Here is a 22,480-nt window from a genome sequence, read left to right as displayed (position 1 = left end):
TTATGCATAATTACAGGGATTGGTAATAAAATATCTATCCGTCTTACATGATGAAGTGGAAACCATTTAAATCAGTGCAGGAGGCATCATACTAATTTACTGAATGGTCAAGGAAAATAAAATGATAATTTGTGCTGAAGGCTGGGTGGAGGTCAGTTCTGGTTTGAAATGAAAATAACTGGTTAAAATTATGTTGTTTGAAATATTTAAAAATGATCGACAAAATGAATGCTCCATTTGTGTAACCACAAATCTTTACTTTTTACCTAATATTTAATACTATCTTGGGAAGTTCAACTTCTTATTTCAAATGAAAACAATTACTGAACAGTGTTTGTGTTTGTGCTCATGTTTGTGTTTTTCCCCAGTTTCATTCAACATTCCCTCTACTCCTGACTTGCTTCTCTGAAAGTCTGGTGCAATATAAAAGCACATATTTAACACATATTGTTATGCATCTTTTTTTCCCCGGCAATACAAACTATTTTTAAAAATGTGTAGAGAGAGGAAGGAAAATGAGACACTAACACATCAGGTGTAACTCATCACTCCTTCAGGCTTCAACATACTGCCTAGCAGCCATTTTTTAGAGTAGAGTTTTATGAACAAACATTTTATTCTTCATTTTAATTAGAGCTGCAACAAATTTATTGATTTATCAATCAACAGAAAATTAATCAGCAAATATTTTGATTATCAATTAATTGTCTTAACTGGCTTCTCAAATGTGAGAATTTCATTTCTTTGACATGTATGAGCATCAGTAAACGGAGCATCTTTATTTTTTGGACAAAACAAGACATTTTTGAATAAATCTCCTTGAGCTGTGGGAAATTTGCTGTTATAGTTACACTATTTTCTGACATTTGCAGGTTAATCGATAATAAAAATATTTGTTAGTTGCAGCTCTAATTTTAAGGATGATTTTCATGTATAGCTGACACCAAAACAACTAAAATATATGAGCAAACTCTGACCTTGTCACAGAATGGTTCCTCTGCCAACTCTTCCAGCAGCTGCTCTCATCAGCTGTGTACACCATAGCTGATCATCAAGATAACGCCCATCCAGATAATATCTTCTTATTTCAGTGTCATAGAGTGCAGTGTTTATTTTGGATTACATTCCACACGGACGACCTTTAATATTTTCCAGAAAGTGAATGTCTTACAGAAGTATTCACCGGTTCCATTCTTACAATGCTAACAACTCTGGCAAATCTGTTTTTTGACAGATCATTTTAAAGGAATGTAAACTTAGCCTTGACCATTTGGGATCAGTTTAGGTCTTAGTTGAAATTCAAGTTCAGTGTTGGGAGTGTGTGTGTGTGTGTGTGTGCCAGTGTCTGTCAAAGCATGTGTCTGTGATCTGTGCTTGTGTGTTGGGCAAAGTGGGACATTGTTAATGAAGTCTGTGTTGGTCTCCGGATGTCTCTGGACCACCCTAGGTATTCTCAAACAAACAAATGAAAAGGGGGCCTAAAATTCCTTTTGCCTGCTTTTAAGGCTCATGGGAGGAATTCTTCAGTAATAGAGGTGAAAGGTGAAAGGAGAGAGAGCAGAGGCCAGGCCATAGGTTGGATGGGGCGGACCAGTCTCCAAAAGCTGGAGTCTGGCTTTACAATCTACACACAGCACTCTTAAATTAACCTACTTGGATTCAGACAAATCCAGTATGAGTGTTTTTTTTTTTTTGCCTGTCCTAAGTGTGTGTTAGTGTGTTGTCATGCCAGCATGTGGTAGTCTTACCATCATATATAGTTCCTAGGGCCTCTTAGAAGATTTCCGTGTGTGTATTTGAGTTTTAAGCCTTAAGAATGAGGACATTTTTACACATTGACTTTTTGTTTGGTTCTCACTTCTTTGAATTCATATTTTTGTGTTTTTTTAACCTTCCTTTAGCATTAAGATGAGAATTTGGATGAGGTTTAGGTTAAGTTTAGGCAACAAGGAATCAATTCAGTCAGCAGACAGTCCTCTTAAGGATGGTAGCACAAGAATGTGTGTGTAATGTGTGTATGTTGGTGTTCCTGTGATTCCAGGCTTCACCAGCGGCTTGGCTAGCTCCCGCTACTGCCCCGTCACCGCGCTTCACTACACTTAACAGAGCCTTTATGGCCAGATTGTGCAGTTAAAAGCCTTTACAGGGTCTGCACCATCCACCAATAAAAACACCAAAACTCCCTCTTCCTGTCTTCTCCTTTGGCAGACATTTTGTTTTGCATGTGTGAAAATGTGTAATAAGGACAAAGACAGACAGGAGGTGGAGTCAGGGGTGGTTAGTAGTTAGTAGTGGTACTTGTAGTAGTGATAATAATAAACATAATAGTGCTATTTTATAACATTATCCCCCCACAGTTGTTCACACACAGGGGCCCTCAGTCCAGTTTTCCATTTTGTTTAAGCAGGGATCAGGAAATCTTTCTCTGGCGGCCAATAAGCAGAAGAGTTGGAGACAAAGGCCAGTCAGTGATGGGCAGGCAGCAGCTCTCCTTTGGGCCTCAGCCACCTCTCCCCTCTCAACCCTGTGTGTATGTGTGTGTTTGTGTGTGTTGGGTACCTCTCCGAGCGGAGCAGCACCTATTGTTAGTTGTGAAATGCAGGGCAGTGGAGTGGCTGGGAACAGGCAGAGGCTGTGGAGATGTGCAGCCTCTGGTGGCTCTGCTTTGTGCTGGTGGCCTGAGCGTTTGTTCTCCTGACCGACTCAGCTAGCTGTGGCTGAGGCCCCCTTTTGTCACTGCTGACTCTGGGTGGGTGTGTTTCCCCGTGCAACCGCCCTCCCCCTTCTTCTCTCTCTGTTTCAGCATTGACTTAGAAATAGAGGGGTCAGAGGTCACGGGGGGCTGGACGATGGAGTAGGGGGGGGTTTATCTGGGAAACGGTGACCTTTTTGTGTGCACTAGGGCAGAATACCCCTCCCCTTTTTTTATTCTCCTCCCATTACGTTACCCTCCTCCAACGCTCTGCCTCCTGCTCATTCCCCAGTGGGGACCCATCCCCCTGTCTGATGGCCCCAGGGCAGTGGCAGTGACCTTGGCTTTGGCAGTGAAATAAGGTGGCCCAAACCTGCCACGGCATCACAGCTCTAACCCTGCCCCTTCCCCAAACAGGCAACGCAGCAACCTGGACGAACATGAGCCAAATAAGCACATTTCCGCTCACTCAGAAAGGATATTTATTTATCTCTGTCATGGGTTTTCCATTCCTCCAGGCAGGCTTAACAGTTAGTCCCTGTGAATAAAAGTCAGTTGTAACAATGTAGTTCTTCACCTCTAATACTAATGTTGTTTTCAGGCATATTTCATACAATACATGACTAGGTGATTGATTGATGTTGGACTTAGCTGTAGGAAATGCATGGCAATATTTCATTTTTGTCAGACAATTATAATGACTAGGTTCTGCGTTGAAGCTTTTATTAGACAAGCAATGACTGGACCCAGTGACTGCACACTTTGCACACTATCATAGATCTAAAGAAAAAAACAAGTAATTCTTAGAAATATCTTTGGATAGCTATCAATATACAAGATTTAAATAAGGCAGATTAAGAAAGGCTTATTTTTCTCCTTTGATAAAGGCTTACTGGTATTTGTGTTCAGGGAATAATGAGGGAGGGTGAGTATGATACTGTGAGAGATTGTGAGAGGAAATTATTGAATGGTTCTAGCTTCTATATGCATCCATTGAAACAGCTTATGTCAAAACAGATACAATGCATCAGTGTGCCTTCATTTTGTCTGGGATTTGTTGTTTATTTTCACAAAGGTACTTTAAAAAAAAAAAAGCTAATAAAAATTGGTCTCAAATAAAAAAGTATGTAATAAATAAAAAGGCACAGTTTCTCAATTCAGTGCACTCATATCTCACGGTCATGGTATGATCACAAGCTTCTGGTAGCTAGTAGCAAACTTCAGATATATATTAGTGTGTAATTGACATTACAGAGTCAACTCAGAGAGTTTTTCTTGCTTCAGGACTCTTCTCTACTCTACTCTATGCTACTTCTACAATATGTTTCAGGATTAACCATTTTCCTGTAATCACCACCTAAAGTTACATCGGCTTGCTTCAAATGCACAATCCATTATTCATAAAAAAAAGTTGACCCAGTGTCCCATTGTTTGACGCATCTTTTAATACACAAATAACATCAGACAAACAAAGTCTGATGTTTTTTGATGTTGGTGAAGGTTTGATTCCTCCAGTAATGTTGTAAATATTGGGGTGAAACAGACATATTTAATCTATATCTTCTTCACAATCAAATTCTGAAATACAGGATTTTCTGTAACAGCATGAACTCACTGAGATCAATATTTAAATCAATTAAATCAGAACAATGTTTGCTCTCTTTCCTCCGTAGTTGTCACATGGGGATGGAGTACCTGAAGTGTTTGGGGTTAAAAGCCTTTCAGGCTCCAGTGTGTGTGGAGTCGGCCACCGGGGATAAAATGAATTCCACAGGAACCAATTAGAAGAGGTTGCTGTTGGCAGAGGATGAAAGATTTCTGGGTTGGCCAGTTTCCTCCCGACAACCTGTTTGCAATGTCTGTAGATTTGTTAGCATGTATCACTTTTTAGGAGTGTGATGATGAGCAAAATTCACAGCTGAAGAGGAAGAGAAAGTGGCTTAAATTTCCACTGTTATTAGAATTCATTGTAACTCTCAGTGTTATAAATGAAGAATATTTGAGACCTCAGAATAAAAAGGTGGTAATTTCGAGTGATATCTCAGCGGGAAATATAACGAACAGAAGAAGCAGTAATTTATAATATAAGAGGAGCAACCAGATGTTCAGCAAGATAGATCATGAGGAAAACCTGCATTGAGATATGTGTATTGATTTGAAAGCATTAGATTTATAACATACAGTTACACCTCTAATCACTTTGTTTACCACATATGCCAAGACTTTGTTGTGACAGTAGAGTTAATTACACTGTACAAACCATTTAATCATGATGTAGAGGTGTAGGTGACCTAGTAGCTTTCATTTGAGTGATGAGATTAGAGCGGGCAGGCCACAGCAAAATAAGCTGCCATCAGTAAACCAGACAGGGGTAGATGAAAGTGGAGAGAGGTGGGGAGTAAAATAGATGGAGCATGTGTCGATGGTCTCAAATGATCTCTGGGCCCCTCTGGCTCTGGAGGCTGGACCTTGAACCAGGAAGGAACATTCCATTCCGATGCTGTGCCGTGACCTCCCGACCTCGGCAGCTTTGTTTCAAGGGCAGCTTTCGACAGGCAGCAAGATGCAAAGCAACAGCGGCGGGCTTGCTTAGCTTGAAGAAGCACGCCTCTGCCGTTAGAACATGCCGGAAAACTGCTCCCCTGACCCCACACTCGTAATTCATCACTGTAACATACACATTACTTACGCTTATCATCAAATAAATGCACTGACGTGGACATGTGCATGCTGTGGCACAGGCTCTTGGTCAGTGACTGTACATACCTGCTTCTAGTAAAAAACATCAACTAATGTGCATTCTTTCAACACATAGACATGTTACTGAGGCCCCGTCGCTCTCTGTGAACACACCCTTGAAACATTTAATTAAATTCCCACCGCAAGTGGTGTACAAGCAATCATAAGAGACTCTTTAACTGGCCTTCTCTCTGTAGCTGCTCAGAGGATGAAATGTGTTTATTTGATAATCATATAAAGAATTTGTATCATCTGTCCAACTGCCGCCTTTAATCATATTTATGAATGTGTCTCCATTTTCTTTTATAGAAGTGGTTTCATGTCGTGTGTTAGTAAGTCGTATGGAGGATCATTTCATTGCCTCAGCTTGAAAAGATGAAACATGATGCGAGTAGTGTAATGGCCCTCTCCATTTGCCAGCATAGGCATTATTTGTGAGTGGGGAGACAGTTTTAGAGGGTTAGCTGGCTGATGGCAGGTTGGAAGAGCCAGTGATATGTGCTCATGTCTGACAGCTTATGATAGTGCTCCTCCCATCCACTGCAGTGAACAGACAAGACGAGAGCATGGCTGTCAGAGAGCCACCACTACAGGCTGTGTGTTTGTTCTTTGTGTCAACCTCTGTGTTGAGGACTTTTTTTTTTTTTTTACATCATATCTAAAAATAGAGCAAAGAACTATTGATACTGTATGTGAGTAAAGGACTGCTTCAATGGTTGGCTTTCAGTTACTGTAGGCATACACTTATGCAACATATCACAATGTTTTATAGTAAACATTATAATTTAGTGTCCAAAGGGAAAAAAAAACAACTAATACACTCTTCTTTAAATGTTAAAAAGAAGAATAGGAGATGAGTTCAAACAAGCTCACTTAATCGAAAAATAAATGCAAAAAATGCTCAGAGCCACAACAAGACAGTTTACTGTAGCTTTAATTGATAATCCTGAATAATTGACACGGCAGAGTCACTACAAAGACAAACCTTATATTTTATTCCATTGTTTATAAGCTCTAGCCTTGGGATTTTTTTCCCATAGAAAAAAAAATAACCCTTCCTCTCAATTTATGTAAATCCAGAGCTGCTCTTTGTTTACTCAAATCCTGAAAATGGTATTTCATTATCTGATGGAACAGATACAGCATCGTAACAACTGCAGTATCTGCACAGTCTTTGTGTGCACATACACTATAGGTAGGCAGAGACAAAGGGCTTTCATTTTTCACCCACTGTCTTGTAACACTAAGTGGTTATGACAGGGCCTGCACTTGCCTTTCCTCTATCCTGTTCTGCTCCTCTTCCTCTGTGGTTATTTTTCCTCACGCATCGGTGTGAACTACACTCACAGTGCAGTGGGCGTGGCGGAGAGTCGCACATGTGCGTACAAAGGAGCTGGGGGCTACTGACTGCATATTAACATGAATTCATCGGGATTAGCCAATTTTGAGAGGAGCGGGGGGCTGGGTCCCTCGGATCAGCAAGGGGCAGTAATATCCCCGGTGACCGCAGTCAGCTGGCAACCAGAATGGAGGGAAGGAGGGAGGGAAAAGACAGTGAAAAGAAGAAAATAGGAGGCAGATTGAGATATGAGTGTCCGTATCTTGACATCACAAGACGAGGCGATGGCAGTTCTCCATACATTAATGGCTGTTGCTCTCGTTGTCATTATCTTAAATCCTCCATGCTCTGAAAGGGGTGCTGTTACTGTACGGTAGCTGCTGTGGAATTATCCTGTATTCATTCCACTTCCTTTCTCTTTGCATTTAAGTTGATATTTGTCAACGCAACTAATTTTTTCCTCTGTGTGTGTAGTTCCTAAAGTCATGCATGGAGTGGTTGACAGAAGTGACTTCCACCTATCTTGTTGGTCATGATTGATGTTACAGCACGTTCTCCAGGTAATTGAGCTCATATTTACAGAATAGAGCATCTGGTGCTTTTGCTACTTCCTGTCATAATCCTCCATTTAGCCCAGTATGAGCCAAGGCCCAGTCTTCCCCTCAACAAGAGGGAGATGATTTACCAAAACAAACATTTTCATTGTGAGGCATTATTATATTTTTTTAAGGGTCTGTCTCATTCTTTCCTCAACAGTCCACTCTCTCTGTCTTAGACACAATCACCAGCTCCTCCTTTGCTATGTTGTAGTCCCGTTGCCCCCCACGAACGCATCTCTGCTTGCCACACATGTGATGGCACTGTGTTGCCCGGGATTGTGATTAATGGCCGCAATTCAGCCTGAAAAATTCCCTTGAGTGGGTGCCAGTTGGCTTACGCAGAGAAGAAACTCATTACTGCTGTCAGTTGAGCTGACGGAGCAGGGAGGGGTGTGAGTGATTGTACGTGTATCTGTGTGTGTGTGTGTGTGTGTGTGTGTGTGTTTGTGTGTGTGTGTGTGTGCGCGCGTGTGTGTGCGTGTGTGTGTGTGTGCGTGCAAGAAAGAAAAAGAGAAACTCATTTTTGTGCATGTCTGTAAGTGCATGCATGTCTGTCCACCTTTGCCATATATAAGCGATCATGCGTTAATAAGTGCACGCATGTGTTCTAAGCTGAGTGTAAAAGTGACAATGTGTCCCACGGCTCGTATCCAAGTAACATGGACAGTTTCTCAGAAATGAATGAACCTGATTCTGTCAGCACCATGTACACACAAACACTCCAACTTAAGCTTTTTAATGGATAACCTGTGTGCACCATGCCGCTTTATGACCACCATCATTCTCCTCTACAGTGTGTTAGAACGTATGGATTCTTGTTTGTCTGTTTCTACACATTCCCATCCTCCATTCACAGATAAAACCCTCTTATCTGTGGTAAGGTAAATATGGCAGGTGGTGTAGATATTATTTCCACGTATTACTCCTATGTTAGAGCCTATACTTGTTAAAGCAATGGAAAGGTTTCCATTTAAAAAAAAAAAACATAATTGCCTGTCCATTCTTATTAAAGGTTATGAGCTAGTGACAATGGGAAAGGAAGGCAAGAAAGAGGGAAAAAGAGAAAGCAGTCAAATATGAGAGCAGGCTTGCATAAAATGGATAAGCAAATAAATGTGCTATTCACTGAGAGATCGCTATCTACATTCACTGACACCACAAACGCTGCCAAAATGAAGCTTTGAGGACATACATTGCTCATATGGAAATTAGCTCCATATGTGGCTCAGGCTTTTGCTTTGCTGCTTAGTTTAAGAGAGACTGGAGCTGGGCTGGTTGATAAATCTAATTATTTTGTCTAATTCATGCTCAATGCATGTTATATCTGAATTGTGGAATCACAATTGTATGTTATAAAGTGGCAAATATATTATCTTGCTCTCCATCAACAAACAAACAAACGATATGTCCTGTTTTTTTTAGGTCACATCAGAATGAAGCATTCAGAAAATTATATACAGTATAAAAATTATATATACACACATATATGTATATTGTATAAAAATATATATGATATTTTGAAAGGTGGAGGGAGCTTTGGACTAGGGCAGCAAATAACGATTATTTTCATTTAATTGTTTGTCTATAAAATGTCATAAGTACATGAAAAATGAGCTCATGGTGAGGTCTTCAAATGTCTTGTTTTGCCTAATCAACAGTTACCATCATGTATGACAAAGAAAAGCTTCAAATCCTCACATTTGAGAAACTGCAACCAGTAAATTTTTCCTTTAAAAGACGACTATCTAAATAGTTGTAGATCAATCGACTAATCGTTAAAGCTCTACTTTGGATTGCAGCGTTGGTATTATATTTGTTAGATATAGCTAACTTTAGCTGCATAAATTAGCTATCTAATGGTTGATGATGCAGCATACAGTAGGAAACAGCTCATCAGGACCTCATTTGCTAGCATTTGTCAGACATCCAGTGGTACTCTCATTGTGCTTTTTTATGGTAGTTGTTTGTTGTTTGTTTATACAGGAATTAAGTAAATAAAACTGAATTCAATGCTTTGAGGAACTAGTTTGAGTGATGAGGCACCACCTCATCTGAGTCAGCTTGTCTTTTGTGGAGGCGTGGATACTTGTACATTGTAAAATGGCATATTGTTGGGTAGTTATAGTAACCATAGTTACAATGTTAAATATACCATGAGCGACTTAACAAGTGGTAAGAATTAAATCTGTGAGTCAAATCTCCCACGCAGAACATTAAAAAAACATACAAACAAAGGGGATTGTATTTTTCTACTGCTGCCACAAATCTTACTAAAGATACATATTTTGCTGATTTACGTTTGACTTGTGTTAAGAAAACTGAAAGAAAATCAGTTAACATTGTGTACCATCAGTAATTTTTTTTAAAAAAGAGGGGCCATATTGTCCAACCCTAGACTGGAGATGTTAATTAAATGGGCAACTGAGGATTTGAGACTCGCAGTTGTCATTCTGTTGATGGATTTGTTGATGAGAATTTTTGACAGGATTGCATTTTTGGAAACTGTGATGTGAGGATTTGGAAAGCAGCAGGGACGCTGATAAATGGCCAGTGGGAACCACGCAGCTGAGACACAGTAGACTTCCCTACCAAGGAGCTTGTCTTGTGTGTGTGTGTGTGTGTGTGTGTGTGTGTGTGTGTGGGATGGAGTGAAGAAGGGGTGAGATTTACACAGCCGTTGCAGCCATTTGGGGAGCCCAGTTTTCAGGGTGCTATGAGATGCAGTGGAGCGCATGGGCCTACCCCGCCCTGCTTCTTTCAGATGTCCCGTGGGAGTGCCAGATGTGGGGTCATCTATCTACCCGTGGTTCAGACCAGCCCCCCCCCCCCCCACCCACCCTCCCCCAAAGTCACTGTCAGATGTATACTCAACATTACATGCTACACCCTCAGAAAAGAACACACACACAAACACACACACATGTATCAACATAGGGATCTATTTTCGTTTCCAAAAAATATTCCGACTTATGTTCCTTCTATTGTGTCAAACTCAAGAAACAGAGAGATCCATCCTGGCTTCCTCAGAATGGCCTTCCAACCCAACAGTTGTCCTCTAATGAGGGGGAAGTAATGAGTGTTGGACTGAGGAGAATTGTGATGCCAAATGTCCATCCAGGTTGTTATTCAGAGTCACTGCTGTCTGCGGGCCTCACTTATTTCTGGCTTCACAAAACAAGAGGCGGAGAAGAGCCAAAGAAGAATTTCATGGCATTTCCATTTGAATATAAATGTTATTTTTACCCCAGATGTCTCTAAACGTTTAAAAATATTTCAAGTTCTCCAACAGCAAGACACGACAAGAGAGGGATAAAGCCAGTTGTAGGCTTTCGCTTTTGTGCAGAGAGCGTACAGTGAATGAGCTGAATGAAAGGTGGCACATAATTCATGTGGATATGAGCTCGTATATACTGGTAGGAGAGGCATCTCATTTGAATTCTAAAGCAGGCAGTTGCATGCTGAGGTATTGGCGATATTAATTAGATATGTGGCCTCTGGGCTAGTAGAGAATGGCATTGTGAAGGCAGAGCCTCTTTCCTAGCAACAATTAGGTGTGGAAAAGAAGAGTGTCAACATCTTTTTTAAGATATATAGTATTATTCTTCACATTAAATGCTTGGAGAATGATGGTCGTGGGGGGAAAAAACATTTCTCTCGGCCTTGTCTTCTTGTCATGGTCATACTGTTGTCCTAAGAATTGTGTGAGTGTGAGTGTAAAGAGTGCATGTGCTAATAAAGTAGGTGAATTTCTTCCTCTACCACTAAATGAATGTGAGCAAAGACCCTTAAGGAAAGCTTATTGCTCCTATAAATGCTCAAGAGGAAAGAATTTCATTAACTTAAGAGATTTTTTTTATCCACTATCTGTCAAGTTAAAGAGAAGAGAAAACGCAGGAATTCAGCAGTCTGTAGAGAGCCCAAATCCTGACCCACTTCCAGGTTAGACTTTGTTGTAGCAGCTTTCAATTCTCTTTATATACTGTGGTATTTTTCCATTGTAGGTTTCCTTTATCATTCTGTCTAAAAGGCCAAAATATGTTTTCTTTTCAAATTCTGATATCGACTACTGTGCCGGGCAATAAATTGTGAGCCTTTTAAATAAAACTACTGTTATTTTGTTACCATTTAACAGCTACAGCTCCCATGAGTCTTAACCTACTGCTATTAAAACTCATCTGAGGTTAGAAAAGGTACTCAAATTTTAGATTTAGTTTCAGCTTTTCAGACAGAAATCCTCTATGAAAAAAATACATTGTCTGGCTGAGGCTAGAACAGTAATTAGCTTTTAAAAAAAAGGGACGGGACAGCTCAGTGAAGCTGCAATGTCCTTAATAAGGTGGTAATTTGGCAGAGGGGCAAACTAAGTAGGGGGCAAGTTAAGAGGAGATCAAATTCTTTCAAGTAGAGGATTCCAGGCTTCAGTAATGGGAGAGTATGCTCATTCACTGAGCCGTCTGTGTCCTCAAATCCTCTTTTATCTCCCTCTCTCTCTCTTTTCTACTTTTTATCAGAGTAGAAGCAGAATTGCATCCCAAGTGTACAAGCAGGAACCAGAAATGGAAAACTATCAGGATACAGCTTGTTTTAACTGAGACATTGTTGTCTTAAACCTAATAAGTTACATTTAGGTGATAACTATAAAGCATCTGATGATAAAAAAAACACAACTCAAGAAACACCTCACACCTATCTTCTGTCCTCTTCTTCTACTGGCCACTGTGGTCAGGATGAAGCAAGCGCCCCAACAAGACCTGGACTCTATGTATTTGTTAGTGTAGCGATGCCTCTGGGTATGAGACGCCAACTGGTGTTGAGTTTGGACGTGTATGCGTAAAAAAAAGCTTGGGCTCACTTGCATGTTTAAGAGGAAGATGTGTGTTCTGGAGTAAACTAGATTATGTGATGGACAGTGTGGAAAATCCGCCATCAGAGGAAATCTAGATGAGGTCTATAGAGAGCAGAAAAGATGTCCTTTTGAGTCCATTTGAGCCCTTTTGAGCCATCTCTCTGATTATCATGAGAGAATGTTTGAAGTTGTTTAATGAGTATGCAGTTTTACGCCCAGTTAGTCCTTAAATGATACAAAAGGCCCGCTCTTTTTTGTTCTCACACATCAAATCCCCCCTTTGTTGCTTGTGCGTCTCTGCTTGCACAAACACTTATAAATTTTTTTTAATCCAAAAAAAAAAGGACACAATATCTACAAGGTTGACACCGACAATGAGAAACACTGGCACTTAATTCAAATCAAAAGCTACTGGTTTGTCTGTTATTTTAGCCCTCCTTTTCTCTTTCGTCCTCCCCCAGCTCTCACTCTCTCGTTGCTTGTCTCTAATCTTACCCAAGCCGTGACTGGGAATCATTTAAATAATCCCTTAATTTTCAGCATCTGTTGTGCTTTAATGGGTCTCTCTTTAATTAGGGTCTGCATGCTGAAGTGAATGTAGGAGGCTTAGTGCGGAGATTTGGGGCCACTGGGACAGGGCAGGAGTGCAGGGGCTTGGAGTGCCAGAGAGGGAGGAGCCGAGGCCGGAGGGACGATGGGGTGTGGTGTGTGATGGAGGTACAAACACAGTGCAGGGCACCAGTGGAGGCCCAGTCTGTGTCCCGGGGGTGGATAGGTTAGGCAGGGTGGGGGGAAAACAACTAGACAGTGAGCAATGTGCCTTTCCCATCACATTCTCTTTACGCATCAAAAACGCTTTTATCTTCTTACCTTAATTACTTTGCTACTAATTGCTGATGCAAGGCAAGTGATAGCCAACTTTGTATTCACATTGTGATATAATTGACACTGTCTAATTATGTTGTTAAAGTGTTTGTTCAGCTTTGGCCATCTTGGCAGGCAGTATCATATTTGTTTGGCAAAGACTATAATGAATATAGACAAACCTATAATGTTTTTGACCCACCAAAGGGTTTACAGTAGCAGTATTATGTGATATAGTAATGCTATTATGTGATAGAATACTGCTATATGTACTTTATGCTGACAAAATCAAACAAGAAATATTGCAAGAAAGACTCAAAATACTGCATGATCCAGAAATAAAGTTGCACCTAATTTTTTTTTTCATTATCAGTTATTTTCTTAATTAATCAGTTAATTAACTTGATTAACCAGTTGGTCCATAAAATGCCAGAAAATAGTAAAACAAAAAGCTCATCACAGTTTTCCAAAGTCCAAGTTGACTGTTCAAATTAATAGTTTCGTCCAGCTCAAAACTGCATTCATTGTAAATAATTAGTTTGATAATAAGCAACTTAGAAAAACAGCAAATATTCACGTTTGAGAAGCTGGTACCAGTGAATTTTTAGCATTTTTGCTTAAAAAAAATGACTTAAACAATTACTCAGTTATCATAATAGTTACTGATTCATTTTATACCGATCGACTAGTCGGCTATTCAACTAATTATTTCAGCTATAATCCAGTACAACATAATGGTAAACTACAGCCCCCAAAAATGGTATAATTCTGATTCAGCTCCTCTCTAACACAATGTCAGCAAGTTGTAACCTTTACAGAGGGAGTTGGCAAAACAATTTCAAATTAAGGTCCACTGACTTGCTAGTTCTGGAGCTTTCAACTGTATCGCACCGTCATCATAAGCAGATTGCGTTTGCTAAATTATCATAGAACTGTAGATGGTCAAAACTGCCTTGATTCTGAGGACTTCTCATCTTTACCTCCTTTATAAGGGAGTATCTATTATGGGACATGTTAATATCCAGGGTTTTGTTTTTGTTTTTTTGTTTTGTTTTGTTTTTTAGTGACTCAGTGTGTCTTTCATTAACGTCTTTGATTAAATGAAGAAGAAATGTTTGAAATATTTGAAAGCATTTTTGTGAGTGATAACTATTGTGGCATTGCTGCTCCCCTCCATCTCCTACAAAGAGCCTTAATAGCAGCCATCAATCTTACTATATTTAACTTAGTGCACACGAGCTCCACGGTATTGATCAACACAACAGACTAAGGACAGTCACACCGCTGGAAAGCCTCCTGCAAACAAGCTTGCAATACGAACAGAAAAGGCAATTAAATTCCACTCAAAACAATTTTGTAATGTGAGGGAGGAAATTCACTCAAGTAAGAGAACCTGTCATGTTCAACCGTGAGTATTTGAAATCAAACGCATGAGCATCACCAAAGACAAGTAAAGCAACGCCTGGAAAAACTAAGTTGGTAATTGAAGTGGACATAATGTTTGTGTTCTTTCGTTGATGATCCACCTGTTCTGATATGCCATTTGCTGCAACAAAGAAAGCTCATGTATTGGTGTTTGATTGCTTTGTATGACTCAGACTCTTCTCGTCCTTGGATGAATCCTACTGACTTTGGTGACTATTTTTCTCTAGCACAACCAGGAGGTTCACATTGGTGATGTTTAGTAAAAATTTCTCAACAACTATTGTTGAGAATTGCCATGACATTTGGTATACATATTCATGTCATGTGAAAGCAAAGAACAGCCTCACAGAGTAGCTAGCATGGCTGTAGACTCGTTCTCACTTTTATAGAAGCTTGCGGCGTAGCTATATTTAACTCTGAACAAGCAATCAAAGTAGACAATAAAGAGAGCAACACTCACATGAAGTCATCTGCCATTGTTGTTATTGTGGTTGTGTTTCTTCTTCTTCCTCTTCTAATGAAAACAATGAAAAACTGCACTATTGCCACCATCTGTTTTGTCACCGATATGACAGCGTTTCTACAAAGCTTCCCTGTTGCTACACACACACTACAACACCAAGCCAGTGTTTTCAGATTTCCACACACTAGAGGCTGTTTTGGAAAAGCTCCATTTTTGGGGGAGAAAAATGCTGTTTTAGTCTGGACGGAGGGCTAAAACAGAGAGAAGTTTCACTAAAATGGCCAATCCATGCTAACAACATGTGTTAGCAAAGTTTGCACTGGACCACAACATGAGCCTGTTGGTAACACTGATAAACAATGATTAAAAAGTGAAGCTAGAACTGCAATAAAAAATAAGCAAGAAAATATGCTTGTCAGGTCTTGCTGTATGAACCGTATTACAGGTGAATCGGCTAGAGAGCTTTTAAGATGAACGATCAATAGAGATGTTCCCAGAGCCCCACTGTCCTCATGTACATCTGTGCATCTGCCACCTGAGCCTAAGTGGCAGCTGTGCGGCTCAGCTGATGCTTCTGCTCATGCAGGTACTGACACAGGACGGTATTGATGTGCCAAAGCATTAAAGGAGGGGAATGAGTGTGTGTCAGAGGAAGATAGAGTACAGCCCACGCATGTGCAGCCTTTCCTTTTGTAGGTGATAAGCATCACGCACCACCAACCAGAAGACTGGTCACAGGAGTGCCCAGGCTTGGTCACAGGGTAAGGGTGGGGGGGGTGGGGGCTGGTGGGGCAGGGAGCCAATAAAATATCACATCTGCATTAAAATGCCATCTCTAGAGTCCCGGCGCAGAGCCTGCTATTTCAGGGATGCCTATTTAAAGGCTGTTGAAGTGTGGGCTCTCCACGCTGGAATAACGCTGTACACCATCTCCATTATTTATGGGCCTCATCTCTATTTTACTGGTTTACCGAGGTGGGGGTGGGGTGGGTACAGCAGTCATCACCGCTGCTTGAACAACATGTGCTTAATGATGTCACAGGCTTGAGAGGACTCCTTGGGGGGTGGGGCGAGGGGTGAGATGAAGAGCCAAGCAAACGGTTGAAATGTACGGTGGGAAGGTGGCTCGAGGCGAGAGGAAACATGAGGGAGGGTGATGACATTATAACATGGGGGTTCACTGAAGCTTTACGCCAAGCTGCAGGTTTGAATGGTGCTGTAGGTTGTCCGTCCCTCTGCTGGCATCATTACCTCTGTCATATCAATGAATCATCCCCAGCGTAGGAAGAAAACATCCACATGTGACCAGAGGTCTGTAAAAAAAACATGGAAAAGTCTCATCAGATTTGGGGTTTGCTGTAGGCATCGTGACAGAAGACAGCACAGTGTGGGCTTTTAATTATCCTGTTGATTATTCTCTAAGTATTTGTGTGTGTGTGTGTGTGTGTGTGTTTAACTGAGCAATAAAGAAATGGATCATTACTTTGGGGCCATTAGGCAAAAAAATAATCCAGCGAGAGGGTCATTCAAGTAATCACCATTTTATCTACATTTCTTCATTACATAGATTTGAGTTGCTCATATGAAAAAAAGAAAGTCCACTCGCTTAAATTTCTGTTGCTCATGAGCAATAGTGTGGAGTTGAACGACAGGCGAATTCATCAATATCGACTACCCTTTTAGCTTGTCATTGGCCCTCAAATCCAATAATCGGTAATATCTGCACTTGCATTCATATTTCATCCTTTGTGTGTCTTTGTGAAATTCCAGGACATGTGAAATTTTAACAGTTTTTACTTTTTTTTTTCTGCTGGTTCAGGCTCTTTTTGGAACCATTTGTTAAAAGAAGGGTTGTGCCACTCACTCATTGGTTTTTATTTGATGACCAGAGTTTTGACAAGACTTGATTTATAGCTTAGCTACTCATCTCAATCACCACACTTCACATTTCCTGTCCCTGACCTTCCCTCATATAACCCCTTCGCTCATTCCTCTTTTGTGGTTGTCACCGAGGAACTGTCAAACATATGTTCGAGCAGTGATCTCCTCCCTGCGCACTTGTGTACGGAGTTCTTTTTAGTATGCACCCCAACCATTCTCTCCCTTATTGCAGTAATTAGACCTGTTCCATTTAATTCAGCAGCGTCATGCTGTTAGTGGACAGTCTTTAATCATGTGTGAATGTCTGTCAACACTTAGCAAAGGAAGGGTGAATAACAATAGATGAACAGGTCTGTTGGGGCTGGGCGTTGGGATGAGCAAGAGTGCCTTGTTGCCTCTTGTGTGTAAGTCTTCTGCTACAACATCAAGGGGGATCGATATATTTGTGTGTTTCTGTTGAAGCAGTTCTTTACATGTGTATGTACAGTATATGCATGTATGTGCTTTTTCTAGGATTTATTGCTTTAGATTGACTATGCAATCTCTCTAGCAATAAAAAGCACACACACCTACAAACGTCTGTGTTCCTTTACATTCAGTGCTGACGCTTAAGAAATTTCTCTGGGTTTATCTGTGTATGTAACCCTATTGTGATTTTTCCAATTGTGTCTGTTTCTACATGTGCGTCGATAGTAGCAGGGGTGTGGGCCTCTTAGAGAAGTCATGTTTTATGCATGAGGGCCAAGGGTGGGGCCCGTTAGGGGGGTTGTGTCGGCGGACACACACACAACAGCCAGATCAGTGGACACCATAGCTACTTGGCAGAGATGCACAAGAAAGCTCCTATAGGCACTGGTCCTCCTTTTCCTTTGTTCTTCAGCATTCATGTGCAATTTTGTTGTTTTTTTTCTCCATGTCCTCAGCGTTCCTTTCACAGCTATATACATGGACCATACAAACAACAGTGTGCATGTGTGTGCATGTTTGCGTGTATCTTAATTTGAGACAGCAAGCTGCTTTGATCACATCAGTCACTCTGAGCTCCTTTCTGTGGATTGTGTTTCTGAAGGATTTCTAGCTTTTTCACTATACCCAACCTTTCTGCATCAGCAGTGGCAGTGCCTTCACAATTGCAAATTTAGGGGGTGGCATGGAGTGGCCACAGCCACCATTGAAATCTCATTGGCCACCCCTGTGGCCACCCCAGATCTGATAGGTCGTTGGTCAAGTTCATCAACATAATAGGGCAAGACAAATGCTGGTCAATCAATGATGACAGCTGATCAGCTGATATAGGACCATTTCCAGTATGACTAGTAGTGGTATGACTGAGGCCGTGAAAGCACGTCTCTAGTCAGCAGACTTCTGACCAAGAGTCAGAAAAAAGCAGGTCTTGAAATCGAAAGTACATTCTTGTCATCAGGACTCAGGACTGTGGTCACAGTGACCGCAAGCTGAGCTAATGCCATGATGATATGAATAACATTCCTGACAACTGTGTTAAATATGTTTTGCACAGGTAAGAAAAGTATAATGGGGTTGTTCTGGTGACAAAATAGAGTAAACTCCTGTGTTGTGGACATTGGTTTGGGTTGCATACAATCTGAATTTGAATGTACATGTGGGACCGGGATATGTGTATGTGCTGGAAGCATTAGTAAATTGCGCTAGCAATTATCATTAGCAATTAGCATATGTAATTCACAGCCTAATGTGTGTTAATAGATAGCATTAACAACCATTTGGACACAACAAAGCCTGTGAAATGTTTAGTTTATGTACACCCACCACAGTTCAGTTTTGTTTAGTAGCATTTTACTGTGTCATATAGATAATGTTATTTGTGTTAAGAGTGAGTAAGAGTGAGATTATTGCTAGAATACAGGCAGTTAACCAGCCAAGTTAAACCTGTGGGCCTGTACAGATGTACACAAGAAAGCTTGGTTTATTGTATTTCCCAACCATAATTGGACTGACAACAGTAGGTCAATCAGTAAACATGGTTAAAGGTGTAATGTGATGTTTTCAGTTAGTTAAACTGAGTAAGAGACATCTATGGAACATAAGACATAATGTTGTGGGTGGTCAGCATGGCAGCTTTATTTTAATGCCATATTATAAAATGTAAAAACAACAACCTAGCCTTGAGTACAAACATCGATTATGATTTATCTGCACATAGGCTGAAGCAATGCAATGCACTGAACATCTATATATACACATTTTGATCACCTACCATTCAGTAAGGTTCGCTATGCCATGGCTACCCCAGTCAAAATGTCCTGGATACGCCACTGTGCCTTCAGGGCGTTAAGTCAATGCTACTGTACTGTACACTCTGCCAGTCTCTGCCCCCAGGCTCTGCATCACAGCAGGCCGCGAGATAAAGTATTGCTGATTACTTTTGGCAACACTCGCTCCAGAAAAGAAGTGATAACCCAGAAAAATGTTCTCCTGGGCCAATATTCTGTCGACTCTTTGAAATATACAAGAATGTGATAATTCTGACAAGTTTGCAATGATATCCAGCGTTTATAAATTTAGTAAATTGAAATGAAAGAGAAGAACTTCCCCGTTATGTTTTATAAATGAATTTGGGAAAGGAAAGCAGCTATATTAAGAATATGTAATGAGCTGTACATGTGCTTTAACAGTGGTTAAGCTATAAAATATTACTAATGTTCACTGTCATGTTGAATCCGTCTATGCTCAGCAGTGAGGCTAGTCTAAAACACTTTATGGCTAGAAGTGTCGTGGGTCTCAGATGGAAAAAAATGCAGTTAGGCCCTTGAGACCAGCACTTAGGCTGAATTACCCCAGTAAGAAGTACAGCTGTTTAAGTGTGGCCTTAAATTAAGGAGGCAAACTAAAAAATATGAGCCAGAGAAATTTGTCAGGCTGAGTAACAGTCAGACTTGATGCAGTGTTTTTTTTTAAACCTTGAAAGTAATAGGAACAGTGAATGTGCTATCTCTTCTCACAGAAAACTCATAGTGTAGGAAGAGTGAACTGTCACAATACTGGAAGAATACTAAATGAACATGTTTAAATTTTCATCAGAGCTCCATACATCCATTCAGAGATCTAAGGTCAAGTCGTGTTGGAGAATGCCACACTTCTCATTAAGCTCTGAAATGGAATAATCACAGCATCAGACCACTGATGTAGCCACATTGGTCTAAAGTGCCGCTACTCTATATGAAGTATCTCTCTCTCTTTCTCCCTCTCAATCTTTTGTCCATTAGCAAGAATGTTTGCACATGGTGGTTTGATTTCATTTAAAGATGCTTTAAATTGCACCATGTCTCTATTTTGAGCCTTCACAACAGTGTAAAATGGTGATGAAAATAAGACTCACTATCTGCAGCACACAATAAAGACAAACATGCGGCCTAGGAGCAATAATATGCACAAGCACACACTTAAAGGTATACTGTGCAGAATTTGTCGGTTAGTGTTTGTAATCACAGCATTCAAAGTTGGCCCCTCCTCCCCAGCTCAACCAGCGAGAGTAAGAGAGAGAGAAGCGGTGGTCGAGCTAGTTAGAGAGTGAATGAAGAGAGCAAGCTGCGTTGACAAAGCCGCAAATCAGATAAATAAAATGTTATTTTATCATTTTTTCATGGAGGTTACTTTCTAAAGCACAAATAAATACACCCACACGACCGCACAACCTTGCGGGAAGGTGCCGCATTTTGTGTGAATGCAGAGCTTCATCCTGTCCGCTGTGGCCTCTCTGCTGTGCGTGTGTGCAGCTCAGTCCTGCCCTCGGTCAAGCAGACACACAGACCTGCAGCTCTTTATATGTGACACAGAGACAGAGAGCAGATTGGTGCAGAGGAGAGAGACAGAGACAGCAATGTAACGGGATTGCTACACTACACACCCTGCACGCTGTTATTGGCTGGGAGCTACACACCCACTGCCCAAAGGTCGACGCCCAGAAGCGTCCCAAACTCAGCAACATAATAACAAAATACAGGCAGAGGCAGAGTCTCTGTAGATAAATACACTGCAACACACTTCTAGTGGGTCAGAAGTGATGATTGAGAGGGATTATTTTTGTGATTAGGGATTAGAGATTTTTTTTTTTTTTAAAGGAAAATCCTGCATAGTATACTTTTAACATTAGAAACAAGGGGAACAAAATATATCAGCACAAGGACAAACAGACAACAGCCACGCATGTTACCGGCATAAATAAGCTTTCTAGGTAGTGCTGCTTACCACTTCCTTGTCCTGTAAGTAATGAATTAATGCAGGCTGCAGGTTTGGAAGAGCAGGAGGTTATGAAATAATAAGGGGTCCATCCCTGTTGTTATGCTAAAAGTGTTCAGATAAGTCCTCCCTCATCCAAGTTAATTATGGTTGACATTTAAATGAGTACACTTGTGTTGAAGAAGGAGGGAGAACTGTGGAAGAAGAGGGCCTCTCTCTAATTGAGTTTGTCGCTGGCTCCACCTTCGATGCCGCCTTTGTTCTGTGGGGAGTAGATATGTGAAGTGCAGCTGAATGAGGCTCTCTGTATGGATATTGATACTGGTTTTGCTGTATGATGATATGTGTTTGTGTGTGTCTGTGTTGTCTTTGTCAGTGTTAGCATGCATTTTTAAAAACGTGCCTGACCTACGTACTAAATCTTAACATATGGCAGGAAATCCATATGCCTGCCCTCTACTTTACATATGTATGTAGAGATCACCTTCAGCAACTGATGGCTGTGGTTCATATACAACTACTGCACTGTACATGTGTTCAGTCTTCACTTGAGCACAGGAATGGCATATATGCTACTATAACTTTATTTGTGGTAACATTTTTAGGAACTTTTTTTTAACAAAGTTACTGAGCTAACTCGGAAATGATTGTAGGACATGGAGCTACGCTTGCACAGTGATTAGATCAAGACTACATTAATCAGATATTCATATTCAAAGAGAAGAAGTTATAGTTATCTTTATAAGAAATATACTGAATTTATCTTTTTCAGTTGCCTTCGGTCACCATGTAAAGTTCCAAAATGAAAAAAAAGCCCTTAAAATGTTATGGCTTTAAAATCTCTGCTACTCCAGTCCTATAACCAGTGGTGTGCAAGGTAGATTACTGCACTGGGCACTAAATATGTCAATAGTGAAAACTGGCATATTGCACCACTACTCAAGTGTCTCTAACAACATGTGTGTGGACTTTGATTGAAAAGAAAATCATTGTCGTTTTCATTGTAAAAATTCTTTTCAAGGATAGCACAGCAGCTCACAACTTAACTGTTGGATGTGTAAAGGTTAGTCAAGGTATTACAGTACTTTAGTCTTTGGTACCAGTTTAATTTTAGTCTGTAGAGAGTTTGTTCAATCCAAACCTGTAGGTACACCAGCTATACAGTATATCCTACTTATATACAGGTTATTTCAAAAAATATCCAGAGAAGTATAATCAAATTTTCTTTAAAACAATAACTTTAGAGCTAGCGGTGTTGTTCCTTCTCATTTTTATCACCCTGTTTTAACTCGTTTATCTGTTGAGTGCTGTGGTGACTAAAGATAGCAGTACACGCTATAGCTTTGAGTCGTAAGACACTGATTGTGCCCTAAATACAATTCTACATTGATCTTTTGTCAGCCAGTCAGTATTC

General features: G+C 40.6%; 1 protein-coding gene across 1 annotated transcript in view; it reads left to right on the top strand.

The window, feature by feature from the left end:
* The window catches only part of igdcc3 (immunoglobulin superfamily, DCC subclass, member 3), a 61,313-nt gene that overhangs the window by 13,164 nt on the left and 25,669 nt on the right, over positions 1 to 22,480 (top strand). The gene's annotated exons all lie outside the window — the stretch shown is intronic.

Source organism: Thunnus albacares, chromosome 1 (assembly GCF_914725855.1).
Source record: "Thunnus albacares chromosome 1, fThuAlb1.1, whole genome shotgun sequence".
NCBI classification, from domain to species: domain Eukaryota; kingdom Metazoa; phylum Chordata; class Actinopteri; order Scombriformes; family Scombridae; genus Thunnus; species Thunnus albacares.
This window is presented reverse-complemented; position numbering and strand designations above follow the sequence as displayed.